This window comes from Schistocerca piceifrons, chromosome 2 (genome assembly GCF_021461385.2).
Source record: "Schistocerca piceifrons isolate TAMUIC-IGC-003096 chromosome 2, iqSchPice1.1, whole genome shotgun sequence".
In the NCBI taxonomy this organism is placed as follows: Eukaryota; Metazoa; Arthropoda; class Insecta; order Orthoptera; family Acrididae; genus Schistocerca; species Schistocerca piceifrons.
The window spans coordinates 663,493,448-663,506,360 of NC_060139.1; the positions used below are offsets into that span (position 1 = coordinate 663,493,448).

Here is a 12,913-nt window from a genome sequence, read left to right on the forward strand (position 1 = left end):
TAGCAGCAGCGTGGTTCCGGACTGAAACGCCTAGAACCGCTCGGTTACAGTGGCCGGCCTGAAAGCTTATCAAGATATTATTGAGTACTTTTGCAGTTTTTCTCAGTCAATAATCCGATTTAAACAGCTGCAACATTTTTGTTCCGGAAGACAACGACACATGTAGTCTGGTATCATACATTTGATAATGTGACCGTGTTGTCTTCTGCGTAACCAGTTAACACATTTGAGAATCTTTCGCAACTGTATGTGAATAAAATTACAACTTAATTCACAGCTTGAGTTGTTAATTTCGACAGAAACATTGTCAATAATTACTGATGACCTCTGGCCCTTCCCTGGACTAAGATACTTCACTCTGCACAGAGCAACGTGCAATACGTGTGGCCGAGCGGTTCTAGGCGCTTCAGTCTGAAACCGCAGGTTCGAATCCTGCCTCGGGCATGATGTGTGTGATGTCCTTAGGTTAGTTAGGTTTAAGTAGTTCTAAGTTCTAGGGAACTGATGACCTCAGATGTTAAGTCCCACAGCGCTCAGAGCCGTTTAAACCAACACGTAATAACAGTAGCTACAAGCCGCTTTCTGTGGTTATTCTTCTGGGTCCGTCGCTGGTAGGGAAACACTACCGTGTCGTGCACGTAAAATCTTCACATCGTCTTGACATTCGTGCCGTTATTTGACGTCCCAATATCCATGTTAACAGAAACTAACGTATGGTTGTCAATCTGCACAGTTCTAATGAAACTGAAAGTAAAACAGGCCACAGTCTCTCCCTGAATAGACAATGAAGGAATTACAACGCCCAGCCCGCTAGGTCGAATGCAGTCTACTGCCCTTACGCAACAGGCCACTTGCCTTATCAACAACGACGATACCACCGAGTTCCGACGACTGCTGACTGACTTAGCCTGTGGCTCGCGAGCGAAGCACTCCAACACATCCTGACGTCGAGTGGTAAGTTTTTCACCCAATGTTAAAGAGCTTTCATATGTCTTAGTGACAGTATTTCTCAATATATCTTCATGTGGGTACGGCTGGCACAAGGAAACGATAACAGTTCTTCCATTGTTGATCTGTATCTGGTATTCATTCTTTCTAAGAATCAGTCGGCTGCTTTGGTGATAACAGTGATTCTATTAGAAGTTTTAGAGGGAGGCCAACTGTCTAAGATGGTGAAGGAACTCGGCAAGCGTTTTAGCTTCAGTTCCATGTAGCCTACGACGAGCCGCTTTCACTTCTGCCTACTTCCAGGTAACCCATATTCATTCCCTGTCTGGGCTAGAAATTCAAATTTCGACATGCTACCATAGTTTTTCCAAGACATAAGGAACTAACCGATGACTAAACTGGGATTAGTGTAGTTTGAGCCAGTGCTCCCTCTAAAGCATCTGTAAACAATTAAATAAGCAAAATTGTAGAGACAATCTAAAAATTGTTTTAATTTTGTGGTTCTTATCATATGCCATTCTTCACGAAACCTATCAGATTTAAAAATGCGTAAATTTCGTAGAAAGTAGTAAAGGCTCATTTTTAATAAAGTTCGAGCTATCAACACATTACATTCCACAAGAATCAACATATCACATTAAAAACTTTAAAATTAAAAAGCAATTACTATTAATGTAATATCAGAAAAACACAGCTCATTATTTTTTGAACGTTTCTCTAAATTTTCAGAGAGACTGTGAATTATAGGCAATCTTAAATAATAAACACACTGATAATGAAACTGAAAATAGCTGCCATGTTGAGTGAATTTACTTATTTGATAGATAAATTGCAACAATAAAAATAAATTTTTGTGTATCCATTTTTCTGCATTGGTATGATGTGAAAACTTAAAACTTTTGAATGAAACAAACGTTATTAACATTGAACACCAGCATTCGTCGTGCCTACATATTGGCAGCCCTCTGACACAGGGGGGCCCCCAATTGTAGCGTGTAACCTGGCGGTGTACTACGTAACTTGTCGGTGTCTGAGAAATATCGTGCTGTGATGGAGTTTCGAATTCGAAGTGTGCGTCCACAAATGGAGCACTCTCTCCTTCAGAATGACAATGTCAGACCATACGCGACCGGTGCGACATCTGCAACAACACTGTCATCGATCATCCTCCGTGCACTCCCAACTTGGCCCCATCGGATTTGGAACTTTTCCAGAATTTAAAGCCCATTTCGAGGTCTTCACTGCCACAGTGATGATCCGTCGCAAAGCAGTGGTGTGGTTGTCGCTTGATCAACAAACAGTCCGCAGTGACGATATCACCAGAGTGGTCTCTCTTGTGAGACGTGCGTTCGTCGCCACAGTGATTATGTTGAGCAATAAATATGTAGACATGAAGAATAAAGCTAGAATGTTTATAAAGTTTGTTGTATTTGAAAAGTTTAAAAGTTTTCACACAAAAGAACTCAGAGCCGTTACATTTCAGCAGGCCCTCTAAAATGATTGCGAAACCAGCATTGTTATCACAGTGCTACAGTACACAAATTGTAATTTAGTATTTGAGATTTCGTTATCTTAATAAAACAAAACAAGTTTTCATTGTGCATGCCTGTATTGATTATTCAAGTTTTTGTAACCACAAAGCGATGAAATCAAATTTTCACATTTATATACTCTTCTTTACAGTTACAGCATGTAAGATCAGCCGTAGTTCCTTAATTTTGCTACCAGCCGTAGTTTGATAGTTACCAGATATTTCTGATGTACTGCTCATTAGAACAGCGATCATCATAAACAGAAAGAAAATTATTTGGTTCTGTCAGGAGGCAAACTTTTATTAAGTGGCACACCTACTTGGGAGTGCCATTTCGAAGACTGTATGGTAGAGAATAGAGTGATGAAGATACTTGGAACCGAAAGCAACATATATTTGACAAAATGGGAATGTCAACGTAAATAACCTTTCTTGCTGTAAGTTGTAACACTTCGCCGGCAGGCGGTCAGGTCGAAAGGGCTCGGTTCCGACTGTACCTGGGCGTGAGGCTTTCCCAAGAACCAGGCAAGTAAAATTTAAGGAAGTGTTTCCTTCGTTCTTAAAAGCTTTCTGACAGCGGAGTATTATCACAAACGCCTGGAGACACTTGAGTGGAGAGAAGGCTTTCCCATTGCAAACAAGCGGATTTGTTGTTAGGTTGCAGCCTCCTTACCAACTGATGAAAGCACTTCAAGCAGTCGGCTAGAGAACCAGTGAAGTTCTCATGCTACATGACTTCCGCAGTGGCCACCAATGGAATTTTCGATTCGCAGCAGTAGAAATTTGTCGCCGTGTACAAAGACGGTTAGCTATGATTAGCTGTGTCGATAATTCATTGGATGAAATAGCAAACTGAGCCCACCAACGACAAGATAAAAGAAGAAACTCAGAGCCCAGGAGAGTAGAATGTGGGACAACGAACAAAACTGCCGAGCAGTGGTGCCTGAGGGCTGGGCAGTAGACAGTTGGAAAAAGAAGAAATGAGTCAGTCCGTGTGAGATCATGTGGCCAATGGGAGATCAATTAGTGAGAGGATCCAGAAGTGCCTGAGAAGCATGTTGCTTCGCATAAGGCTGTCTAACTTTACCTTCTGAAGACATGTCAGCCTGTTGCACGTTCTGTTAACTTACGGCTGCGTGATTCAAAATCGGAGGTGTGAAAATTGGACGCTGAATCTGAGAAACGTCAGTAAATCACCTTCCAAAATAATGAATTAGGAGTTAAATGATTACTAAATGAAACCAGAAGCACAATTCTGTTAATTCCTGAGCCGTCGCCTTTTTCTTTTCTCATTTTCTCACCGTTGAGTGGCACCTTATTGCTCCCTCAGTCACTGCCTGAAAGAGTTGTTCACTTCCCTCCGTCAATGGCAGCAGCAGCGTTTATCGATTCTAGTACTGCTGTACCATCTTTGGTGTGACCGCTGTATTTTCCGTGTGGTGGTGTGGGTGGGCAGTCGGTCGGTTGCGACAGAGCAGCGAGGAAGTCTCCACGGCGTGTGGTCAGGCCAGGACCACCGGCGGCGTGCATGCACGGCCGGAGTTGTGAGGCACTACCTGCCAGAGCTGCAAAGTTCGTTGCCCACAACCTGGATACTGGAGTTGAGTATTCAATTAACCTGTTACGAAACGTCAGCTGCTGTAACATCTCTTCGTTCATTGCCGGTTGTTACTTCCTGGGCCGTTCCCACAAGCAGTAACGTGTTGGTGTGCTGGAGTCGACAAATTTTGCAGCCATCTTCCTGTATGGTGTTCAACTATTGAAATGATTGTAACTTATTAGTGAAGTACACCAGCCTTATCTTCTGCCTTATGGGCATTAACGATCCGGTTACCTACCCTGGTCGTTAGTGTAGTTTTCTGGCAGTGTGTTTACCTCGCTGTGTTGATGCTGTCCATCATGGCGTGTAGTTCGACAGCTTGATGTAGTTCTCTATTTTTGTTTCCTTGAGTGGTTATTGTGTTGTGGGTTGGCAGGAGAGCCAGCACCGGTATGAGAGGAAGCCGAAAGGCACGCGTTTTAGCTCACGCAGGCTGGCGTGAGGTCTGGAAGAGGACAAGGAAATTAGACTTTAGCAAAAAAGGACGTAGCTGTTGGAATACTTAACTTTAATCCGTAAATGGTGAACGTCACTCTTGACGGTACATGTTTTACAGTATCAATAGTAACCGGTAATGGCGCCTTGCTAGGTCGTAGCAAATGACGTAGATGAAGGCTATGCTATCGTCTCGGCAAATGAGAGCATATTTTGTCAGTGAACCATCGCTAGCAAAGTCGGTTATCTCACTGGGGCGAGTGCTAGGAAGTCTCTCTAGACCTGCCGTGTGGCGGCGCTCGGTCTGCAATCACTGATAGTGGTGACACGCGGGTCCGACGTATACTAACTGACCGCGGCCGATTTAAAGGCTACCACCTAGCAAGTGTGGTGTCTGGCGGTGACACCACATATTGTACCTTGACTGTGTTTAGACGCCAATTATCAAGACGTAGTGCTGCTGCGATCTTCGTCTTCGCTGATATTTCCGGTTGTCGTGCCGCTGGTTGGGTGGAAGAGAATTGATTGGGTTGTTGGGTGGTTCTTCAGCTGTCCCTAGGTCGTGCTGTCACCCTAATATTTAGTGTTATACTTGGCTGCCTGTCTCACTTAACCTGTTCCTCCCAAAGCCGACCCTTGGAAAACTTCTGAGTACCAATGTTCGGCTGTTTGGGATTGCGATTTTTTTTTGTCTCAAGTATTGTGTGAGGCCTTCAGCTGTGTATTAATTTAGTTTGTTTTAATGTTCAGTATGTGGCCTTCAGCCGAACCTTATGTGAAATATTTTAAGATTAAGGCCTTCAGCCTACTTAAATTAAAATTTGGAAGGTATTCGTCTAAGACCTTTCAAAATTTCCTTACTGGAGATCTTGTTATCCAGGCCTTAAGCCCTCAGTTCTTCTTTTTGTAACTAAGGCCTTCATCCACGTGTATTCCTTAACGCAATTTTAATTACTTGTGTTCTGGCCTTCAGCCGCATTGTTTCTGAATTCTTTTAAGGGCATGTGTGATTAAGTGTTTTAGCTAATAAAGTTTGTATGTTTGTGCAACTAGCAGCAGCTGATTTGGGCCCCTTTCTACAACCTGATCCGCTCTGTCCTCTGAAACCAGATTTCAATTCCGTTAAAGAAAATATTCGGCAAGCAGTGATAACATCATTCTATTGACACCTTACCACATCTGATACAAGGGTCAGGGGTAAGATTCCGATAATCGTGTAAATGAAACAATTGCAATGGTAAAGTTGTACCATGACTGTCGTGACGTTAGCAGAAAAGACAGTACTAAAGAAGAGGACTATATTGAACCCGTGGTCAGAGCTGAAAGCAAGATGGTCATTGAATCTGAATACAAATCTCCAAGGTGGAGCTTCAAGTTATGATATTCTACAAAACGGCTTTAATGGCCCTACATATTGTCTTGTGGTTGTGTCTCGATCTCACCATGGTAGGTGGAGGTGGAAGTGGTTGCAGAACCAGACATTGGTGGCACACCGACGACCTTCACCAACGGCGAAGTGCGAACCAGCCTGAAATATCTCTAAGCCCCCGATACATCTGTTCTGGTGCCGTGGCAGCCCAGCAGGCGTGGATTCAGGCGGTGCAAGTTCTCAGAGAAGAAGGCGTAGGAAGAGGTAATAAAGGTTCTCTCCGAAGAAATCATAAGAAGAAATAACTTTGTACCGAGTGTTCCCTAAAAAGAAAAACTCGCATTTCTGCATTTTATCTTAGAAAACTCTGCTCACCACCCCTGGTCCGTTCTTAAATGTAGGAGGATAACCAGTAATGTGCGCCCTATCATTTAACATGAAACAAGACATCACACTCTCTTTCCATATCTCTGTCTGTTTAGCGAGATGAGTCCTCGTCGGTATAGTCGAGTTACTCTCTCTAACCTCTAGTTCATTCATATTTGCTAATTAAGGAATTTCTTATGTTCCTTACACATTTGGTTTTGCAATGCCAACGTCCAGCACTGACACAAGTCTTTACAGGATCCCAAAATTGTGGATTCTTATTCTATTTTCGAGATAGCGTCTATGGTATCTGACACTTTCTGGGGGAAGTACAGCTTTTTATGTTTCGTTCGCAATAGTGCTTTCTGGCACTTCTCCAAAAAAGCGTTTCTTCTCATCGAACTTCCGGAGTGTGCAAGCAATCGCGAATGGGTGCACTGGAGATCTTATCTGTGTTTGCTTACGATGCTTTGGGTGCCGAACAGTGGCACTGCAAAAGAGTGTCCAATGGCGTGTGAGCCATCGACTTACGTAACTCTTGGTGCTCCTGCTCGAGAACCGTTATAAGTGTGGTGACCTTTGTGGTTCCCTGGTCTATTGTCTCACCTCAAACTGCTTTCAGTGACCTCTTACTTGTACAGGGTGAACATTAATGAATCCGATCAACTGCACGGACGGATTCCGGACTGGAAATGGAGGGAAAAAGGTGATATGAACATCTTTCCAGAAATGCATTGTTGCCACGGTGGATGGCGCGGGCGAACGAGTCACTCTGACAACGTTCCATGTGTTCCTTGTGTGTTTTAGGCTAGATGATTGATGGAGCGTAATGTAAGCAGCAGAATGCTTCGTCGGTGAAGAAGACTGATGACAGAAATTCCATAATTGTGATCGTCTGGTGCAAACCCATCGACAAAATCCTTCCTGTAGAGGGAAATCCGCTGCCAGTAATCCTTGTATTCGTTTCAGGCGATTAGGATAGTAGCGTCTCGCATACAGGATACACATAATCATACTTTGGCTAGCACCATGTTGGACGACCAATTGTGTGGAGACTATACTAGGGTTCATCTCAGAATCCTGTAGAACCTGTTCCTCCGGTTCTGGTGTACGCACAGTCGTGTGTCTGAAAGGACCCATCATCACACAAACGCACAAGAAAGGTCATGAAGTGTTGTGTGATGTGGTTGGTGTCTGTGAGTGAACTCGTTTTAGTATAGACGTACTGCCTCTCTGCTGCTACTTGGCTATACACAAACACCGTCTCGACTTGTTCTCAGATCGGATACTGGACCATTATGCTGCTTACAGTACGCTGCGATAATCACGCACGCTGCAAGGAACACACGCCATGTGGTCAGAGGAACTTTCATTCGTCAGCGCCATCCACCATGGCAACGATGCATTTCTGGGCACATTTTCATAGGCCTGCCTTCCTCCATTTCCAGTCCTGTTTTTTGTCGGTTTTTTAAGGTTCACCCTGTATATTGTTTTTTTTATGCATTGTCTCCTGTTTCTACTCTGTCAGTAAGTATAATTTCAATGATTGTGAGCAGATTCGAAAAAATCTCTTCCATCATCCAAATGAAATTACGAGACCATTCTCGATCTGGAAATCTATGTGATGAATTCGTTACTTCAGGGCGAATTCAATGCAACACAACCACCACACCCAAAACTGCAAGAACGCCTCACCTGCCCCCATTGTAAAGCCTCCCCCTTCCTTAAACAGTGTCCTATCCTCGCCTCTCCCCCTTTCTGCAACACCTGCAACAAACCTCACCCCACCTTCTCCTCCAAATGCAAAGCAAAACCCCCTCCCACCAACCCTTAGCTCACTGTCCCTGTTCGCCCCAACGAACTGCCCATCCACCTGAACAATTCCCTCCACCCTCCCCCTGCAGCACAAGGCATCATACAGTTTCTAACCATCGTCCTACAGAACATCCACCCCTTCCAGCGACCCCACACCCTCCAGCAGATTTCCCTCGCCGCCCACTCTGTTTTCCACTTAAATACCTATACCAACTACTCCCACAACCAGGCACACTTTGCCTTTGCCCGCCTCGACACCCTCCTTTAAGCCCCTCCCTCCTCACCCTGCTTCCTTCCCCCCTCCCACCTCCTGGAGCATCACCAGTACCACCTCCTCTACATCAAGATTCGCTCCCTCCCTGCCAACAAATACCTCTTCAAGCATACCCTATCCCAGCACCAGGTTGACTCCATCCTTAATGAAACCTTCCTCCAACCTCACCATGCTGTCCACTCCTCTCCCTATCTCCTTCACCACTCCGAAAATCCCCTTCCCATTGCCCGAGGTGGGGTCCATGTTGGCCACCTCAAGCATCTCCCTGTCTGGCCACAACCCCTCCTCAACGACCCAACTGAACACCTTCTCCTCAGCATCTTTTTTCCCTCCCTCACCATCACCTTTGCCACTATCTGTATCTGTTCTGCAGCTCCTCTCCCCTAGACTTCATTTCTCATGTTGACCATACCTTCGCCACCTATGTGATTGCTGCCGACCTCAACATCCACAGCCGTGACCCTGCCACCCTTTGGCAGTGGCATCAGTTCCCTGCCATCCTCCATGGTGACCTTGTTCCTCTCCAACAACACACCTGCCCTGAAAGTAACTCCAGCCCCAATGTTATCCTCACATCCCCTAACCTCCTTGTTCGCATCGCCATGGACATCCTTGATCCTGTTGGTTGTGACCAGCTCCCCATCTTTCTCACTGTCTCCATGGCCCCACTGCAGCCCCCTGCTCAGCTGCCCCTCCAAATTCCTGACATCCTGACATCACCCATGTTTCTTCCTTCCTTCAGAAGACCATCACTGATGCTGTGAAGGCCCATGCCCCTACCAAACTCATCCACCGTCACCGCCCTCCACTTCCTCCACAGGCTGTCCTTCTTCTTTGTGAATCCCGCAGGATCCTCCCTTCACCCCCGTGATCGGGATACACTCATCCGCCACTGGTAACTACAGCAACGCATCCAGAACCTCCTTACAGCAAAGAAACGCTGGACTGGCACCAGACATGCACGCACCTCAACTCCATCCTCCCTGTCAACTCGTCCAAGTAGTGGTCAGCCTTCCACCACCTTACTGGTAGCCACCCTACCCCATATTACCCTATCCTCCCTTTCCTGATAACCTCAGTAAGGCTAACCATTTTGCTTCCCACCTCTCTGAGGTCATCTCCATTCCTGATTACTCCCTCTTCCCCACCATCCTTGACTGCACTGATACCTCTATACGACCACTCGCCCCTAGCTTCTAGTACTTGGATCAGTTACCCCCCAAAGACATCAACACTCCCATCACTTCACATGACATCACATTTGTCCTCTCCTCAAAATGCAACACCGCCCCTGGTCATGATTTGGTCATCTACCTCCACCTGAAGGAATCCCTCTAGTCCTCCCTGGCTGTCCTTACTACCCTAGACAATGTCCTCCTCTCCACTGGCTTTTACTCCAACCTGTGGAAGACTTCTCATGTCCTGCTGTTCCCTAAACCCAATAAACCCGCTCGGATACCGCTTCCTATCATCCCATCTGCCTCATCTCGTGCTCCTATCGTATTCACTGCCACCTTAACGAGCACCACCTGCTTCTCACTATCCAGTGTGGCATCCAGCCTTCCTTCTCAACCAATGGTCAGCTCCTTAACTTACCAATCAGTTTTCCCTCCAATTTAACTCCCATTGCTCCACTATCTATGTTCCCCTTGACCTCCAGAACGTCTATGACTGTGTCTGGTATTCTAGCCTCCTCTTTAAACTCCAGACCTATGCTCTCCCTATCAGTTTCATCCGTCTCATTGCTTCTTTCCTCTCCTGTCTTCCATGCTGTGTCACTATCCTCAATTCCAACTCACGCACCTTCTGTCCCTCCACTGGCATGCCCAAAGGCTCCATCATTTCCTCTCTATCTTATGTACACTGCTGATGTGCCCAAACCTCCCCTGCCTGTTCATCTCTTCCAATTGGCTGATGACACCGCCTTCCTAGCCCTTTATCCTACCCTTCAACATCCGAAACGTTCCCTCCAAACCCATGTTGCCCAGTTCACCACTTGGTGCAACAAGTGGTTCCTCCGTATCAACCCCTCCAAGACCCAAGCGATCATCATAGGCAGCATCACTCACTCCTTTCGCCTCCATGATTTCTACCTCACCATTTATGGCCATCCTATCCACCTCACTCCTAACCCCAAATTCTTTGGCCTCACCCTCGCCCATGACCTCACCTGGACTCCCCATCTCCTTACAGGCCAACACAAAGCTCATTACAGACTCTGCCTCCTGAAACTCCTGTTCAGCTGGACATGGGGACTGCATCCTTCCACCATTCTTCACGCCTACAAATCCTTGATCTGCCCCACCCTTTGTTATGCTAGCGTAGTTGGATTTCCACCTCTCCCAGGTTCTACAAATCCCTCCAAATCCTTGAACTCCATGCACTCCACCTCACCTTCCACATCTACCTTCTGACCCCCACATGCATCCTCTATTACCCCATCCTCTTTCTCCACCTTCTCCTTTTGTTTGATCACATCCACACCCTGTATATTGTCCACCAACTCGATCCCCGTCACCCTCTGGTGTCTCCCTGCCTCTCCACCCCCAGCGCATTGCCACGCCTTTACCATTGTGTCCCACCCTCTCTCCATCTTTACACCCCCCACCTCCTTTCCCAATGCAGCTTCCAGCATCTACCCTGCTGGCGTCTACCCTTCCTACCTACTCAAACCCCGCCATCCTCCTGCCTCCTCCTCAGGGCTCCTTCTCCTCGCCCTCCCTTCTCCTGAGTGGCTTTTCCCCTTCCACACCCCTCCCTCTCCTGTGCTCCCCTTCAGCGTCTCTGCACTCCCTCCTGCCTTGTCTTCCCTCTTCATTTCCTGCCTGGCCCATTTCCTGCGTCTTGGTGCGTCCCCTGTCCTCCCTTTTCCTCTTCCTCCCACCCCCATCCCCCCCTCCCCTCTTTTCTCCTCCTACCTCTAGTCCTTCAGCAGTGCCCTACCAGCGGTTTTTATTGTATTTGAGTGTTCTATCGTTTCCAATGGTTTTGTTTTTTAAGTGTCTCGCTCTGTGTGATTTTTATACTGTGGCTGACTCTTATGTTTGACTCCATCGATTTTAAGTTCACAACGAATTGACAGCTGTGTTCTTTTAACTTTATGTCGACTTTTTAATTGTCCCCCAAGATCCCGTATTAGTGTATGTTTTAACTCCTATCATCTCCATTTACTGTATTTTGTGTCCCCATTTTATCCCTATTTTTTATGTAAGAGTTCCCCTTGTATTTTTGTTAAAGCCATTTGGCTGAAGAGCAGTGGACTGTGCCACTGACAGCCCTCCCCTGCCCATATGGGCAGAGGAATGATATTACAATAAAGGAAAAAAAAAACGATGCAACATCGGCGTGCTGCTAAGGCAATAGTTTCTTCAGAATACAATGCAAATCAGTATACAGTGGAGACCACGCACAAACGAATCCCAAAACACTATTTTTGGATTTTTAAGCGGAAAATAAAAGTAGTAAAAGGGATTTAAGTTTGCTTCATCAGCAAAAACAATTGTTTTAAACAAACTGAATGATTTGAAACTGCGCTTCCCGTGTGTCGTACTGTAGGAGCTGCGTGGACTGACCAGCACGCCCTGTTGCGTCGGGCAAAGCTATACAGATATCTGCGTCCTATGGCTGCCGCCCTAGAGTATACGAGCTAACTTTCTCTTCCTCAGTGTGAACCGCTTCATGGGCTTTCACATGGATATGGTTCACGATTATGCCAAATATCGCCTAAATATGTCATAGGGACGTTTGAAAGTAAGTTATACGTTTCATCCCACGCTAAGCCCATTACGCAATGAGACTGGGGCATTGTCAGAAGAGAATACATGTTCTGGGTTTCCTGCAGACAGAGTTCTGCTGAGGTGTGAACAACAGGTGCAACACAGTGTGCGAGTGAAATGGCGCAGCGACTGGAAACGTACTCCAGTGCTGAAATACGTAGAACACCACGATTCCTGTGGGCAAAAGTTTAAATTGCGCACAGACTGATCGTGAAGTTCTGATGGTATCTGGACCAAATGCAATATCGAGTTAAGCCGTAGTGAACTGGTGACAACAATTTGACCCACTCCTCATAGACTTAGGTGTGGTGAATGGCGATGTCCAGATTCCATTCTTTTCTGCAAACTGAAAGAACATCTGGAGCGGGAAAGACATTTTGTAAAGATGAGCTCGATTACAGCAGTTCTTAAAGGCTCGACCAAGGACCTAATTACTCTCGTCGAGGAATTTAAAGATTGGTAGAACATTCGGACTGTGGTTTACAGACAATTATTGATTAATGTTGAAAAACAGTGTCGCAATGATATGTGATGCCTCATTGAGTATAATTTACTTGGCCTGGAATAACAATGAATAACTCACTTTTCGAAGTCTCTACATAAAACAGTGGTGCGGTTGTATGCTGAAAGATATCCTGGTCGTGTCAAACAATGATGATTTGTCTTTATTCTGTCTTTGCGACAATTATAAAAAAAGCTCGATGAACTGGAAGTGTGGAGAATAAAATAAACCAACGTAAAAGAATAGTAACGGACGAAAGAAATGCTATTGATGTTTAAGCAGCGGTAATGTTTATTC

General features: G+C 45.8%; 1 protein-coding gene across 1 annotated transcript in view; it reads left to right on the forward strand.

Annotated features, from left to right (window-relative positions):
- Positions 1 to 920: 920 nt before the first annotated feature.
- The window catches only part of LOC124777556, an 82,837-nt gene continuing 70,844 nt past the window's right edge, over positions 921 to 12,913 (forward strand). Inside the window, exon 1 of the mRNA XM_047253011.1 lies at positions 921 to 954. The gene's annotated coding sequence lies outside the window, so the exon portion shown is untranslated. The remainder of the gene's footprint in view (positions 955 to 12,913) is intronic.